General features: G+C 30.5%; 1 protein-coding gene across 2 annotated transcripts in view; it reads right to left on the bottom strand.

Annotated features, from left to right (window-relative positions):
- Nucleotides 1–543: 543 nt before the first annotated feature.
- The window catches only part of LOC113550881 (homeotic protein ultrabithorax-like), a 239016-nt gene continuing 223436 nt past the window's right edge, over nucleotides 544–16123 (bottom strand). For both annotated transcript variants that reach the window (XM_026952825.1, XM_026952826.1), the window contains one exon: nucleotides 544–961. The gene's annotated coding sequence lies outside the window, so the exon portion shown is untranslated. The remainder of the gene's footprint in view (nucleotides 962–16123) is intronic.

The following is a 16123-nucleotide window of genomic DNA, read 5'->3' as shown; positions in this document are numbered from 1 at the left end:
TATAACTTCATTATTAGTTTTTTTCGCATAAAATAAAAAACGCCAAAGACTTTTTCCAATTATACTTATAGGCTTTATTTTTAAACACAATAATCAATATTATACGACATAAATATTTTACAAATAAATCGTTGTCTCGCTTTTTATTTATATATAATATAATAACTATATAATAATTAAACAAAAAAACAAAAAAAAGATGGTTTCTGTTATATTTATTTACAAAAAAAAACCTCCATAAAAATATTATCTGATTACAATATATAAAAGTTATATAATAAATTAAAGGAAACAAATAAATATAAACTTATTGAGTAAAAACTAAAATTTGACACTTGTCATTGTCATTTTTTTTTTTTTTTTTTTTGAACACCGGTTTATAATGTTATAGTAGAATTTCACGTTTGATTTATATAGAAACTGGCGAGACTACTACTCGAGAACAATGTTTTATGTATCTTCCAAATTGAAGGAAAAGTTATTTTAATTTGAAAATCCAAAAAAAAAAAAAACAATACTACGCCTAAATCCTTTATTTGTATCTACACAACTATACGTATATTATACATAATATATATATGTGTATATATAACGTTACCTAAAATAAATATATAGTCTTAATACTAATAAAGTAAATCTAAAAAATAGTATTCAATACGCGCTATACCACGTCTATAAACAAGTATACAGTACATAATGTACTCTATGACCTTAAGAATTGTTCTTATATTTAATTTTACGTTACTTAAACATTATAAATTACGTATATAATAATAATATACATATTAATATTTAAATGATTTATCGTCGATGGTTTATTATTATTTATACATGTTATAATAAATTTAAATCGTATACAAACATAATATTACGTATATCTGGGTATCGACAATTAGTGTCGTTTCGAGCCGAGGAGTCAATATATTTTACGCGTATCATCAATCGTGTTTTCTCCGTTTATCTGCAAAATAAATAACGCAAATATACCGATTAAAAACATGCAAGAATAATGAATATAATTATATTACACTATAATATATAGATGTGATATAGGTTGTGATTTTACTGATTTTAGCAGCTCAATTTTTTTATTACAAAAAATTCACTCGTAATCATAATCGATAACGCGTATAGCCTGCAGTTGCATAATTTGTTAGACACTCATATAATACCGATACTACTACGTACAGGTATACGACTTTCCATTTGTAGTAATCGTTGTGTATACTATTATTTAAATTATTATAAGCTATATTATATACTTACATAAAATATGTATCCATCAATAATACTATATTAACTGATCAAAAGTTAACCTAAATTATATTTTATAATTAGTTATACAAAAACAGTAAGCCATTGTAGCTCCGGAATCATAGCGTGTAATATTATGTGATAAATGCATTATACTACGATAGGTAAGTTGTATAGTAAAAACTATTATGGCTAATATTTATGTACTTAAAAGTTATACCGTATATCTCAATGTAATATATTTTAGGCATAGATTTTTTTTTAATTATAAAAAACATATTCTGACTTTTAATAAGACAAATAAATTTCTTTAATTTAAATATGGTTCAAAGACAAATAAATAAGAAGATAACAACGAAATAATAGTTCAAACTGAATACCTGCTTTATTTAACGATACCAGCAAAGTGGGCGTAATCAAGAGCTAAAAATTAAGACAATCCGAACACGTGCGAAGAGGAGAGGACCAACTCATATGAAAAATCACGAAATGTAGATCAAATAAAACAAGACCAAGACCTAGAAAATGACGGGAACAGCTTATTAAGATAGATTTGAAAATCCTAGAAGTGATGAATAAAAGAGGGATAGACAGATACAAATTAAGATACATTGCTGAATGTTTCGGTGATGGGTTGAAATGGCCATTAATAAGCAAAAAAAAATATATATATTGATTTGAAAGACACATTTTTTGGCACGCTTTTTTTAAACCTACGCCAAGTAAGCCATATATAAGTTTATTCATTTTAGCCAATAGGTATACCTATTTATTTATATACTTATATTTTTCTTTTGTTAAATGCTTGGTGCTATCGAATATTTTAGGTTTGTCGTCTGTTTTACCATGTAATTTTATTTGTATATACTATATATTATGTATTACATCGTGTAAGCGAAAGGTTTTGAAGAATTGATATATGGTGTAGGGCGCGTAAATCGATATACATATGCGCGAGTATGTGTTTTGTGATTTGTGGATAGTATGAGTGTGTATAATAAAAAAGTATACTGCAGTGAAGGTGTGGTGCGGGGACATAGCCGGCGGCGTACTACATAATAATATATACATATAATATTATAATATAGTCGTCGGGCTTTGTGTCTCGTCGTATGAACGCTGTGGCGTCGTTTCAAACATAATAATAATATCAGTCTCACCGGATGTTACCACGTGCGTGAGTGTGTGTGGAAAATTCTTTGCAAAGACGATACAATGGTACAGCCACGGTGTGTGTGTGTGTGAGTGGAAGGAAAAACCGTGAGGCGGCGTTTCCGGTTTCCGCGTGCGTTCAAAAGAGACGTTGAAAAGTTGACGATGGTTAATATATAGAGAAAATGTGAGATCACGATATTATATTATCGAATTCGTCGGCGAGTGTTGGCTTTGGTTGGTTTTTATTTTCTTATTTATCCAGATATTATATGACTGTTAAATATCGTAATCGATACGAAAAATGGGTGCAATTGCATTAAACTACCAGCGTTTAAACTGTTTGAACCATTACCGTCTCGAGTGTTTTTTGTATTTTTATTTTTACAAATATTTTTTTCTGTTTTTTGTTAATAACTCAACGTGAATATTGTTTTAATGCTGTCATTTAAAATAATATAATATATTTATAAAATATCCAATATTGAACTGTTTTTCTTTTTTTCTTTTGATACTGTATTTATTACGTTTTAAGCTACTTTTTTTAGAAATATTATCTATATGTATATAAGTAGTATATTGTAAACAAAACTAGAAAATTTTTTCACTACATCATCACTAGCTCAGACTCACAGGAGTAATATATTTATAAGTATTAATTCTGTAACAATATTACACACTATATTATGGTCTGTTTATAACTTACACAAGACGTACAAAACGAAAATGTTTGCATTAAACATTATTCTTGTTGTTATATTTATTCTGCAAAATATATTGTTTTTCACTTGCACATTATTGAAATCTATCGTATAAACACTATAAACAACACGTTTATAATGGGACAAATGCCACGCCAGACAATACTTTATCGTTTCACAATCATATATATATATATGATGAAAAAAATAATAAATAAATAAAACAATAAATTATACTAATATTATACATGCGAGAAATGACTATATCATTATTGTGTTTGGATAATAATCACATAAATTGTTGTATATAATATATAGAATCTCGTTAAACACTTGCGTGCCTTGATTTGTCAACTCGCCGAAGAAATATTTTTAGTTTCCGTGTACTTATAAGTATATATCGTTTACAGGTTTATTAATTTGTCTTGTAAAGATATTTGTACCTTTAGGCCAGGATGAGAGGAGAAATATATTAAAAATGTATACTAGAAACGGAAGTTTGATCCCGTGGGTATGCGCAGGCCGCATATAAATTCACGCACACACAAAATATAGTATTTTATTGTATTGTATGAAAAGACGAAATCCCTAAGCCGTGGAGCTCGCGTAAAATATGTATTCGAAAATATCGTGAACAGCGTAACTTTTCAGACATGGCCGGACCGATTCGCATCGCACAAGATATGTATGTGGATTGATTTACGTGGGTTTTTTTTTAACGTATATACAAAGAAAAAAAGAAAAACGTCGACATATACACTGCACCGGCAAACATACGACTGATGCGGAAAGTTTTCTGAACAAATACATATGTGCCCGAATCCGTGGACCGGATCCGAAAACGATGGAAAACTTTTCAAACTCCGGTAAGCATATATACACATTAATCAAAAATAAATAAACAGGACAAACATTTTTATAATACAAACAGTTTTATTTATGACGATGAGAATCTCTCGGTTTAAAAACGCTCTATAATATAATAATATATGGTAGCGCGCGATTTGTCAACTCGCGTTATCTCGAGTCGGGCGTCTTCGGACTGTACACGAGCGCGAAGATGACGTCGGCCGGCGTGGTGTCCGTTTTTTATATTTGTTATTGTGTGTTACATACGAAAAACTCAAAGCGCAGTGCAGATAACGCGAACTGCATTAATCACTCGAGGTCGAGGGGGTACGTCGTTTTTTTTCTCTGTTGTCCGCAGTCCAACGGCTTGGAAATGGGAGTGGTTTGTCGCCCGGCGGATTTGTTTTATTCGTCGGCACAAGAGAGAGAATCAAAGACAGAGAAGAAATAAGAAAAAGACTCGGAAAACACGTGCGTTACCGGTCGTCGCGGCAACGACGAAGCAATCTGCCCCGATCGGACGTCCAGTAATTTATTATTGGTGCGGGTGGAGAGCGAGTGGCCTCTCCGTATTATAATATTATCGAAACACGCGGCCCACGCCGTTCCGGCTAACATGAGCCGTTGTCGTCGTCGTAGACTATTCGAACATGATATTCTTCATATTTAAATATCTTATAATATAATAACACGTGATATATTATACGTTATCCGTACGTACAGCGTTTGTGGAAAATATTATACGTCATGTGCACACGAGTTCGTCGATAACGTTATCGGATATTCTTTTTTGCCGTTGTCGTCGTCGTCGCACGCCGACGTTCGTTCTCGTTCATTCGTATTTTTTTTTCACCCGATCACACGGCTCAATAGGTTATACTCGTATAGTACGTACATATCACTTGTATAATATTATTATGTTACGATAATGATGACGTCGTCTCGGCGCAAGTCTCTCGTGTCACAGTATTATTGAAATCTGTTTAAGCCGATACACAAGCACGTTTTTAAATTGTTCGCTCCAAAAACTATCGAGTATCCCATGTAGATAACACGATGTTATAACATACCTGTTTTGATCGAAAGAAATCATCATTAATCAACGTCAGTCGATATCGATGAGTTTTTTTAAATTTGTGAAAATCAATTTAAATATTTTTCAACTTACAATTTATATTACGGTTTCCAAAACATTACCGATCATTGTTGGCATTTACCTAGTATGTATTCGGTAAATTAAGTGTTAATTGCAATTTAAAAATGATTATTCACGACTATATAATACTTGTAAACTGTTGAGTTCAATTTAGTAATATTAAATTTTATAAGAATGTAAATGTATTATAAAATAAGAATATATATAAAAGTGTGAGTATGATTTTGTATACAATAGCATCATTATATTTATTATTTTAAACGTAATTTATTTATAAATTCATAAAGGTGTAAAATATGTAATTTTCTATAGTTCTACAAAACGATATACTACTCGACTTTTTATTAATTTGAATACAATTCTTTTATGGGTGTTTTTTTTTAATATTAAGGATTTTAAATGTTATTTTTATGCTAATTAATTAATTCATAACTACTATTTTACATTTTATGTACCCGTATACACGATTAAATTATTAGGTATTATTTGATCATAGCTAAAATTAGAATTAACAGCTCTAAAAATCTGATAACTGTCAATTTTTAAGTTTGCAGTTGTATACATGATGTAATTAAGTAAAATAATTTTAATTAGTTCATGTGGATAGTGGATAACATACTATATACGCTATAGTGGTGACTTAAATAAATGACAAATTAATTTTAACATAGGAATGGTACGTCGTAGTGCAACACATTCTACTATATTTAGATGAAATATAAAAAAAATGTGGTGTTAAGTGTATATATATGTATTTAATATAAAACTGAAAGCAATTATACAGGTCAACAAGCGCGTTCACTTTTAATACCGTTCAAACATGTGTAACACATAATATAACATATATGTATATCATGTTCAATGGATATCTTTCCCGTCGTCTATTGCAATAACCTCCATGGAGGTTTTTTTTCTTAACAAATTCACGGCTAATGATCATCAACCGATGTAAAAAAATCTATTTATCCTTCCCTTTTTAAAAATTCTAAGAGTTTCATACCCGGTGTTTCAAAACGTGTCTTCTTCGCACGTAAACGATTTATATGAACAGCATGCGCGCTTGTTTAAAATTTACGACCGAGGCCACCAACACGGTAATTTTATGCGGGGTGACCAATAAATATAATTGTGACAAATATCAGACTAAATTTATATCTTTTACCTTAAAAAAAAAAAAAAAACCATAAAGGCCTATTAGTATAGTGAAGGGTAAGCCGGGAAAAAAATATGTTTCCGACTTGAGCATTTTGTAGAGAGGGTCGGGCTATAATCGGGCTGCAATAATTAACCCGAACGTAATAAATCAGAGACGATAAACCGATTTTACGTTTTAAAATAGCACCTCCGCTTTAGGATCGGGTTGGATGAAGTACAAGCCCCCCGGGAACTGTGCACTGCTGGCCAAAACTTTATCCATATCTCCGTCTAGTCGCAGTCACTGTGCAGCAATGTAATGCACATAATCAAAACGAATGAACCAAATATTATACCTACCGGCTACCACTTCATGTTTAGTAATTCGGTGCAGAATAATATTTAAACCGATACGGGATGGGATGAGAATTAAGTTCTCACACCAAAGAATAAGTAGAACTTGAGTAACTTTGGCATAACTGCAAGGATGATAAATGTATATATTATAGATTATAATATTGTAATAAAATCTATTATCGACAAGAATAAAATGATTGAACTGCAAATCAAATTAAACTTTTTTGTTATTTTAATTTCAATGTTTAAAAAGGTTTTCTAATACCCAAGCGATTTTAGATTTAAGTTTATTTATAGTCTGAAATGTACACTACTTTATAACGAAAATATTTTTAATTCACATCAATAATATTTTTAGCTGTATTTAATTGCAAAAATTTGTAATTGTACCTATTGACTGTAATTGTGATAAAAAATGATTTTCTCATTACATTTTTTAAAATAATTTTTTTCTAGACTCTTATAGTTAATTAATCCTAAACAAGGAAAAATAACATACTAAAAACACATAACCTGTAGTTGATTATTTTTTTATCTTGTATAAACTGTGGGAAATTAATAGTTATTATTATTTATTTATTTCTCCGGCACTAACATATTTAATTTCCGGTTTATTATATTAGTAACTTTTTAGATTAACATTTTTTTACAATACGAGTATAACAATAATTTGAAGTTTACCAATGTGGCACTACATAGTTATTAATTACACTTTTTGGATATTTCCTCGTAATTATGTCCTTTAAATCAATTTCATGGCATTTATTCTATTGCTAGATTTAGTTTTTCCATATATAACTTTAAAACCACAATGATAATTTCTATACTGTAGGTCATTTATCGTTGTCCGTAGACCAATTTTAGATTTATACGCCGAACATATATTATATTGCTATACAAACCGTTTGTATCATGTACAGCGTATAATATTGTACCGAGTAAAGTTGGTTTATAGATTAGTGTTATAGGATAGGTTTTTCTTTTTTATTTATACGCTCGCAAAAAAGAATTGTATATTATTTATAAAATTGTTTGATTTATTTTTTGAAATTTAGAACGTTCTAATGCCATAAAAACGTCTAATATCGCGTAATAAATATAAATAACAATAAAAGTTTAATTCTACTGGTGATGAATAATGATAAACGCATGTAAGATAAAAAAAAAAATAAAAAAAAAAAATAGTGTTACGGCGAAATTGTAGATACCTATAATATATCTCATATACGGTCGTATTAGTGAATATAATTTGAATGCGCACCGCATTATCGAAGACGGATTACACAGCACGCGAACCGGCCGCGCGTACCCTAAGCATAATATACTGACATAGGTACTATATACCGCGTATAGCTGATGGCCAACATACCTATACATATTATATGCATACATATAGTATAACGACGGTCGACGAGGATCTCTTATTGATATTGATTACGGCCCGTTGTGTAGGTAATATATATTGTATAAGTTACGCGTTTCTCCCTTCTTCGACACACACACACACACACACACATACGCGCGCGCGGCAGTCGGCTTAAGATTGCAAATTGTATATTTATCGTTTTTACGGCCATTTTGAATTTGACGCATACAAATACCTTTGCTCCCGCACACACGCTTTCGGCGTCCGTTGCGTATAAGACACGTCCGGGAAAATTGGAAAATATCGCCCTCCGGACCGTTTAAACTCATTCGGATGCGCGGCGTGCCAAGTTGTTTATTAATATATATTGTCCGGCGTGCGAGTCGTACCTATACAATATGACCGTCTCCCTGTTTCGGTCGCGTCGGGTCCACGTGCGCGCCGCCGTCCGTGTATGTCCGCGTCCGGATGTGCTTCTTATACATATATATTATAGTATATCAGCTGCTGCGGCGAGGGAAATCCCGAGTTTGACTTTTGCCACTGCCAACGCCGTCGCCGCCGTACGTATTACATTGTATTATGTATAGATATACATTAATGTGCGTATAGCGCTGGACCGCCGCAGGACGCTGTGACCATCTCCCTGTCCCGAAGACCCATGGCCCGTACGTGACCGGATCCGGACAAAGTCATATTAACATCGCGCGCGGCTTGTGCGAAATTACGTCTCGCAGACGCGCGCGTGTCCCGAACATCGCCGCGCCCATTCTCCTGTTACATGCATCACGTCCCCGTATACCTACCCCGCTCCAGTGAACCGTTGACCCGACACGACGACTGTTGTAGATATTAAATTTAGTTCAGAAATGTCTCACCGCTGCATATTCATATCCGTAGACAATAATCGATCATATTTAATTTCTATTTTAAATACACCTTGAAAAGTAATCTATACGTGTCATCTATTTACAATAATTATTTTAAAATAAAATGTCTCCATAAGCCATTACCAACCATATAAGTATTAATTTTAAAAGCACACATTATATAATATATATGAGTACATAATATTATATTCATTACGTACGTTAATAAGCACACGGCAATACACATAAATACTAAAGTACCTAATGATTAATATATTAGGTATGGTGAACGCGTGTTATGTTTAATTGTATAGGTATTTGTATCACATCTATAATAATATAGTTTGTTAGTTCACTTAATAATGCATTTATGCGATATAGTTATGCGCGCAATAAAAATAGTAAACATAAACAGATCACAGCAAGTGTATTAAATATGATGTTACATTTTGAATTTAAGGCAACTAATTTAAAATCACACTTGCTCTGCTTACTTAAGACAATACGTACATTTTCAGATTAATAAAAAAATGTGTTCCCTCAGATGCTCAGTCAGTTGAATGTTATAATGAAATATTAAGTATTAACATTATATTATGATGATGCATATTATATTTTTACGAAAACTTTTTTTTGTTATTGACTTTTAGATTTTAAACGTTGATCTACTCGCACAATTATCGGCACATAAACCGGAGAATTATAGTTTTAGTGACGAATGATGATACTTCATAGGTGGGTGATAGGAGAATGTATCGTCGTGGTAGCTTGGCTGCCTCAAATACTTCTCAAACCCCTAAAAATGTAGTTTTTAGGAGTATTATTATTTAATAACTTGTATTATTAGAACATTTGGTTATTACTTATTAGTTATAAAAATTATTTATAAAAGAATATAAAAACACGACTTTTATATGGTAAAATCAACAATTACAATTTATTACCTAACAAAATCATGTAGGAGAATTTTATTTTATCTAAATAGTGCCGTATATTATACATAGCTTGATAAAAATTCAAGTCGATAATATCTTTGCTACTACGTTGCTTTATAGATATATGTATACCTAATATTTGCCTATTTTCACTGAGATTTAAATTGTATATAACATATACTATTACCTATATTATATATATAAATGTATGAGATTGTCTGATTGTGTGTTTTATATATTCTAATTTACTTTTGATTATTTGCACAATAATCAATTTTATTTATTATTATGATAAAGAGCGCATGATCAGAATTTAAAATATTTGTGAACATTCATCATATAATGTATTTTTAATAGGTTTTATTTAGTGAATTTGTTTGCCTATTTAAATATAAGCCCTCTTCCAAACGTTCTACTAAATATCCAACTAAATAAAATAATCTAAGTATTTTGTCGTCGGAATTCGTGATACACTATGTCATGTGAATATAAACTTACATCGAGCTACATATACCCATAAATACATTATCGCGCCTATTATTGATTGATTAATAACACTAACAACAAATTATTTCATAACTTGTTTCTAACGGGTCAGCTAAAAATCAAAAACATCTTAAATGTAGTGTGTGCGTCGGATACCGTTTATTTCAGCACGATTAGTATATTATACATTACATAACATATAGGTAAGTTTACACAATAGCATAATATATACGTCTGCATTGTGTATAATGTACTAATGTGTATATACATTATTATAAATATCCATGCAAACGCGCGTGTGTAGTCGGTCGTTTATTTAAATTTAACGACGACCGGTAGCGATCGTATTTCGTCCTTTTTCCACCACCGAGACAAGGTAATCGATTCGATTTCTTTAAAGAACATGCCCGCCTGGACAAATTATTGCAGCCGACCGATAGTCATTCAATTATGTACTACAACTATAATAATATAGTAAGGATACGCGGTGGACAAGACATAATATATCCACGTGCCAACGCCGCCACCGTGACGATTTATTTTACGACTCTTCTCGGTCATTATTATTTCTCTTCTTATCACAATCATTATTTTACATTTACCTCTATTCTTGGCCGTTTAACTTCGAAACATTTGCATAATTCTTATTATACTGCATGCGTTTAAAAACGGTTTCCTTATACGTAGTATACCTATACCTACCTGTATATATTAGTTACCTGTCGTAACTTAGAAATCGGTAATGTTATACACTCCACAGAAGCGATTATGTTAACAATTTATGGACATATAAGACATACTTATATATGTTAAAATAATTGTGCATAAATTTATTATATACATACAATTTAAACGTCTGTATGATCTGTCGTGGTTAAGTATACCACGATATTCAATAATATCTAATGAAAATTGTTGTGCTTTTTTATAATTGTCAAATTTTCTCTTACTGACATCTACATATTATATTTACCATTATTTTTATGTCTTAAACAACATTTTATAATTAATTATATGATTTATCGGTTATAATAATGATTAAAAATGTAAGTATTTTGATAATTATTGTTTTGAAATATTTGTTAATTGTAAGAATTCGAAACAATAATGATAGGTATATAAATGTTTATAGTAATTTTACTAAATTTATTTTGATAAATTTGACAAATAAAAAATCAGGAAACACGCTATATAAAAGTTTCTGAGTGTACCGTGTCATTGAGCAAGATCACTGTAATTAATATATTACATTTGAATCGAATATAAATCATTGTATACGAAAAACAATTTTGAGGTGAGTCAGTGTCTAGCTATTTCTAAGGATATATTCTATAACTTTTTTATATTAGTATCAGTACGATATATGTTGAACTAATATTTATATAACATTATAAATTATAAAATATTATCTAATAATTATTTTTATATTATATCATAAACTATTATTATTTTTATTAATTTATAAGTCAATATCAATGTAACTTGATCATTTAAATATAAGGTCAAGGTATAATGGCTTAATAATTTTGTACTATTTTAGTTAATAAGCTTAAAATAAGTATAAATATTTTGAAAATTGTATTCAAGATTAAATATCATATATATATATATATTAGTGAAAAGTTTCTATATAACATCAAAATTGTGTCTTTACAAATGTTGATATATTTAAATTACTGTTACAAGAAAAATTGAACCTCGTACATATTACATTTTAAAGCTTTTTTTTTACCAAAAACAAAAACAAAAAAAAAAATGTATAAAAATAAAAAGTCAAACATTAAAAATATTATTGAATATTGATAATAGTTATCTTTTGATAGCTTAAAAAATACACTATATTTTAAAAATTACATTTCGTTTAAAATATGGCAATATGAATATTCGATGAAGTTTTTTTTATTTATCTTTTGATTGTAATTTATACATGGTAATATGGTATGAAAACAATTCGTGTTTAATATTTATGTAATTAAAATAAACATAATATTTAATTTGATACCTGAATCAACGCTTAATATTGATGATTGAAGCATTTTTTCAATATAAAAAGTGTCTATTCACGTACAAAAATAAAGGTGTTCATCATTCAATTATTTTAAAACCATTAAATTAATTGATATACGCTATGTAAAATCTAACATTTTAGTGATAATAAATTATAAACACGCTATAATATTATACTATACAGTCATTATAAAACAAACATCGTGTATATTATACGTTTAATGAAGTTTTGAATCAATTACGATCCGTCTATAATGATAATTAAGTGATAACAATAATAATCGAATCTTTATATTACTATGATTTATATCACAATAATAATAAAACTATAGTAAATAATATTGTCTGCACTCTGTATTTACGATGAGAACGGAGTTTGTGTAACACCTATACGATTATATATTAATATTGTTGCACGTGATTAGAAGAATACGCGTATTGCTGTTCAACGAGTTGCGTAGAAAAAAACGATTTCATAATATTTTAATAATATAAACAATATATTATAGGTACTATGTATATTATATAATAATATACGTGTTTACGTTGCGATGGTGGCGTCTGCTGACTCTGCGGCGTACCGCATGTACGTGTAATATGAAATACACCGTCGTCGGGGTGGTTTTAAATGATTCACGGAAATTCGACACGAAATATAATATGTGCGATATAATAAATATCCGATTATGCGCTGCGTGCAGAGAGTAGAACAAGAGCCGAAAATTACATCGAACTTGCTGCGTAAATAATATTATATATTACCTATACATATATATTTATTATATACACCGGTCGTCGGCTTGGGGTAAACGTAATAAAAACGGTATATACACGAGGGGGTTATCCTGTATTTTGAACAGGGGGCGAGGGCGCGCGAGTTCGCATCTTCGCGTCTTTAGAAGACCTTTTTTTTTAAACGGTTTCCGAACGCTTTTCAAATGTCCCTATAAACTTACGAATTCCGGGAGCGCGCGCACGCAGCGGTTCCGTATACATATATACACACCGGAACAGCGATGATTTATACAGGACGTATCCAACATTATCGGATCTTCCATCCGATATTGTGTGAAGCGGCAATAAAAGCGGTTTATCAGCCCACCGCCGCCCGCCGACTCGTCGTCGGCTCACGCCTCTCTGCCGCCCCCTCCCCAAAACGACTGTTCTGTCTCGAACGCATGGGGCCCAAAACGTGTGCGGGGTCCGAGATGAATAATTCAAAATACTATTTCATCGCAACGCTGCCATAAATATTATATATAATATAATAATAATGCGAAATGAACGAGTTTGGTGGAGATTTAATGAAAATAATGGTATTCGTATATATTAGGCGGTATCATACTATTATGTGATATACAATATATACGTATATAAATTTAAACTGAAACAAGTGCGCCTAAAGACCTTATACTCGGCTTACTCGATTTTCATTGGCGTTATCGTTTTGATGGTGATAAAAATACTGGCAAAAACTCTACACGTGCACCGTATAAGTATATATACTCTCGTAGATTACTGAAGTAAACGTTTTATTTATCCGCTCCACATTGACCTTCCCTCAATAGAACTGACCAATCTTTAATGCTTTACTCTGTGGCTAAAACGAAAAATGTTTTCCCATATTAGATGGTATATATACATAAACGGATACTATTATATATGATAAGCAATTGATTGTCACTACTCTTGTTTTGTAAATGTTATACATTTTGTATGCATTCTACATTGTTTTCGCTATTTGATAGGAAATGTATACATACTAAGATTTTTATTACGTTTTAAATTCGATTCAATGCGTTATTCATTATATCTAACCATTTGTATTTTTTTTAAATCTATTCGTTCTCGCGCACGGGACACACTTACTTTGATGAACTTCATTATAATAAAATATGCATACATTATATATATATTAAGATACGTTTTCTCACGTAGTTTCATGTATATGTATATGTATATATATTATGTAATTATATAATATAGTTCCTATTCCCCCTTTACAACGTCTCCCAAACTAACCACCGCTATTTGCGGTCGTTGTAAATTAAACGTTAAAGAGTATATATGTATATTATTATTATTATTAAGTTGGCGAAAAACGTTCACCCCAATTTCGATTCCACCCCCTCTCTTTGTTGAGTACTAATTTCTGAGACAATACTTAATAATAACTATAGTAATTATTCTTATTGCACTTTATAAAAGCGTCAGAGGGGAGAGAAACGCCTATAAACGTCTTAGCGACTCAACGAATTGTTTTTAACAGGGAGAACGCGTTATAAAAAGCAGGTGTCTCTTCAGTGCTATATTTTCTTGTCAGAAATACAATGATAATCGTACAAATATTTAAAAAATTTAATTTCAGAATATTATAAATATTATACGCTATCTATAATACAGCAAAATTTTAATATTATTCATTCAAAATTATGACGTTCCTGCAGTATATTTATCATACAGCGAGTTCTTATGCAAACACGTGAAAACCAGTAACCAGAAAACGACATTATTTCGAAATGAGTGGTATTTCGCGAATTAAATGTATATATTTTATATTATTATTAAATCGTCTCAAAACGTAGATTGTCATTGCGTCGAATAAGCTCGCGCATGATTTATTCATGTTGTTTTTTCTTGAATTATTTTTATTTACTATATATATTTATACATGTGCACACACACACACACACACATAAGTCAGTGGTTTCGATGCACGTCCTGTGTTACGTTACCTCGTTAACATCTAACATTCTAGTCCCTCGATTTATGATGCGGCACATAGGTGTTATCACAAGACAATATAATATTGTGATATATTATAAAAATTTTGACGATACGAGAAGTTTAATTTTTAAATCATAATTGACAATATTGAATCATTATAAAATTATCTTTGCCATAATAACTTATCGTCTTTTATTAGATTCTCCTTGGTTCATGCGTGTATGTTTATCCGTAACTATGAATATTTATTATTTCACGAATGTCTAAAATGTTTATTCTTTGATTTGTATTTATTTAAACATTTTGGAGTTTAACGAAAGTTTTTGGAGCGTGGCTCGTTTTTGAATAACACGAAATGAACATCATATTAATCAACTGATATCATTCATCAACAATGCATTATTAAATTATATAATTTGAATTAAAAATATGCACAACGCGTACAACATGTCGTTTGAATGATTTAAAATAATAACATAATATATATTATTAATGTTGAATGTTGATATTTTACGCTTTATAATCTACATAATATTGTTGTGTATCCGACGTACATTCATAAGTCATGAGCTTTGGCTACGACACGCACATAAATAAATATTCAAATCAAAAACCGTAATTTATGGGATTATGTATTATATAAACTAATGCACACACACGCACACACACACACACACACACATACATATATATATTATATGCGTTGATACGACGGGCCAAAGTTTATAATAAATACAATATATTATAACTTATAAGTATCAAGTATAGTATGAAATGCACGTTCATAATGAAATTTGTACATAATTCGTATTCGTATATAATATTATTTATTAGAAAATATAATACGTGGTTGCGTTGTAGGTAAGTAGATACTTATAGTTACTAAGTAAAAGATCGAATCGACAATGTATTTAAATTCTATCGATCAGAGTTTCCTTAAGATCTCAAAGGTCTACGTAATTATAATCTTATGAACGACGGATTTCGACGATTGTTTTATTTTGTGTCGTAAACCGCGGCCGGACGAACATCAAACGCCGCTCGCAGTAGGTACATAGGTATTATACGTACTTATCGGTCACGCACATCACACACCTCCGTCTAAGTATCGTCTAATTTCCATTAACGTG

Source organism: Rhopalosiphum maidis, chromosome 2 (genome assembly GCF_003676215.2).
Source record: "Rhopalosiphum maidis isolate BTI-1 chromosome 2, ASM367621v3, whole genome shotgun sequence".
In the NCBI taxonomy this organism is placed as follows: Eukaryota; Metazoa; Arthropoda; class Insecta; order Hemiptera; family Aphididae; genus Rhopalosiphum; species Rhopalosiphum maidis.
Note: the sequence above shows the minus strand (reverse complement) of the source record. Positions and strands in the feature narration are given on the sequence as shown.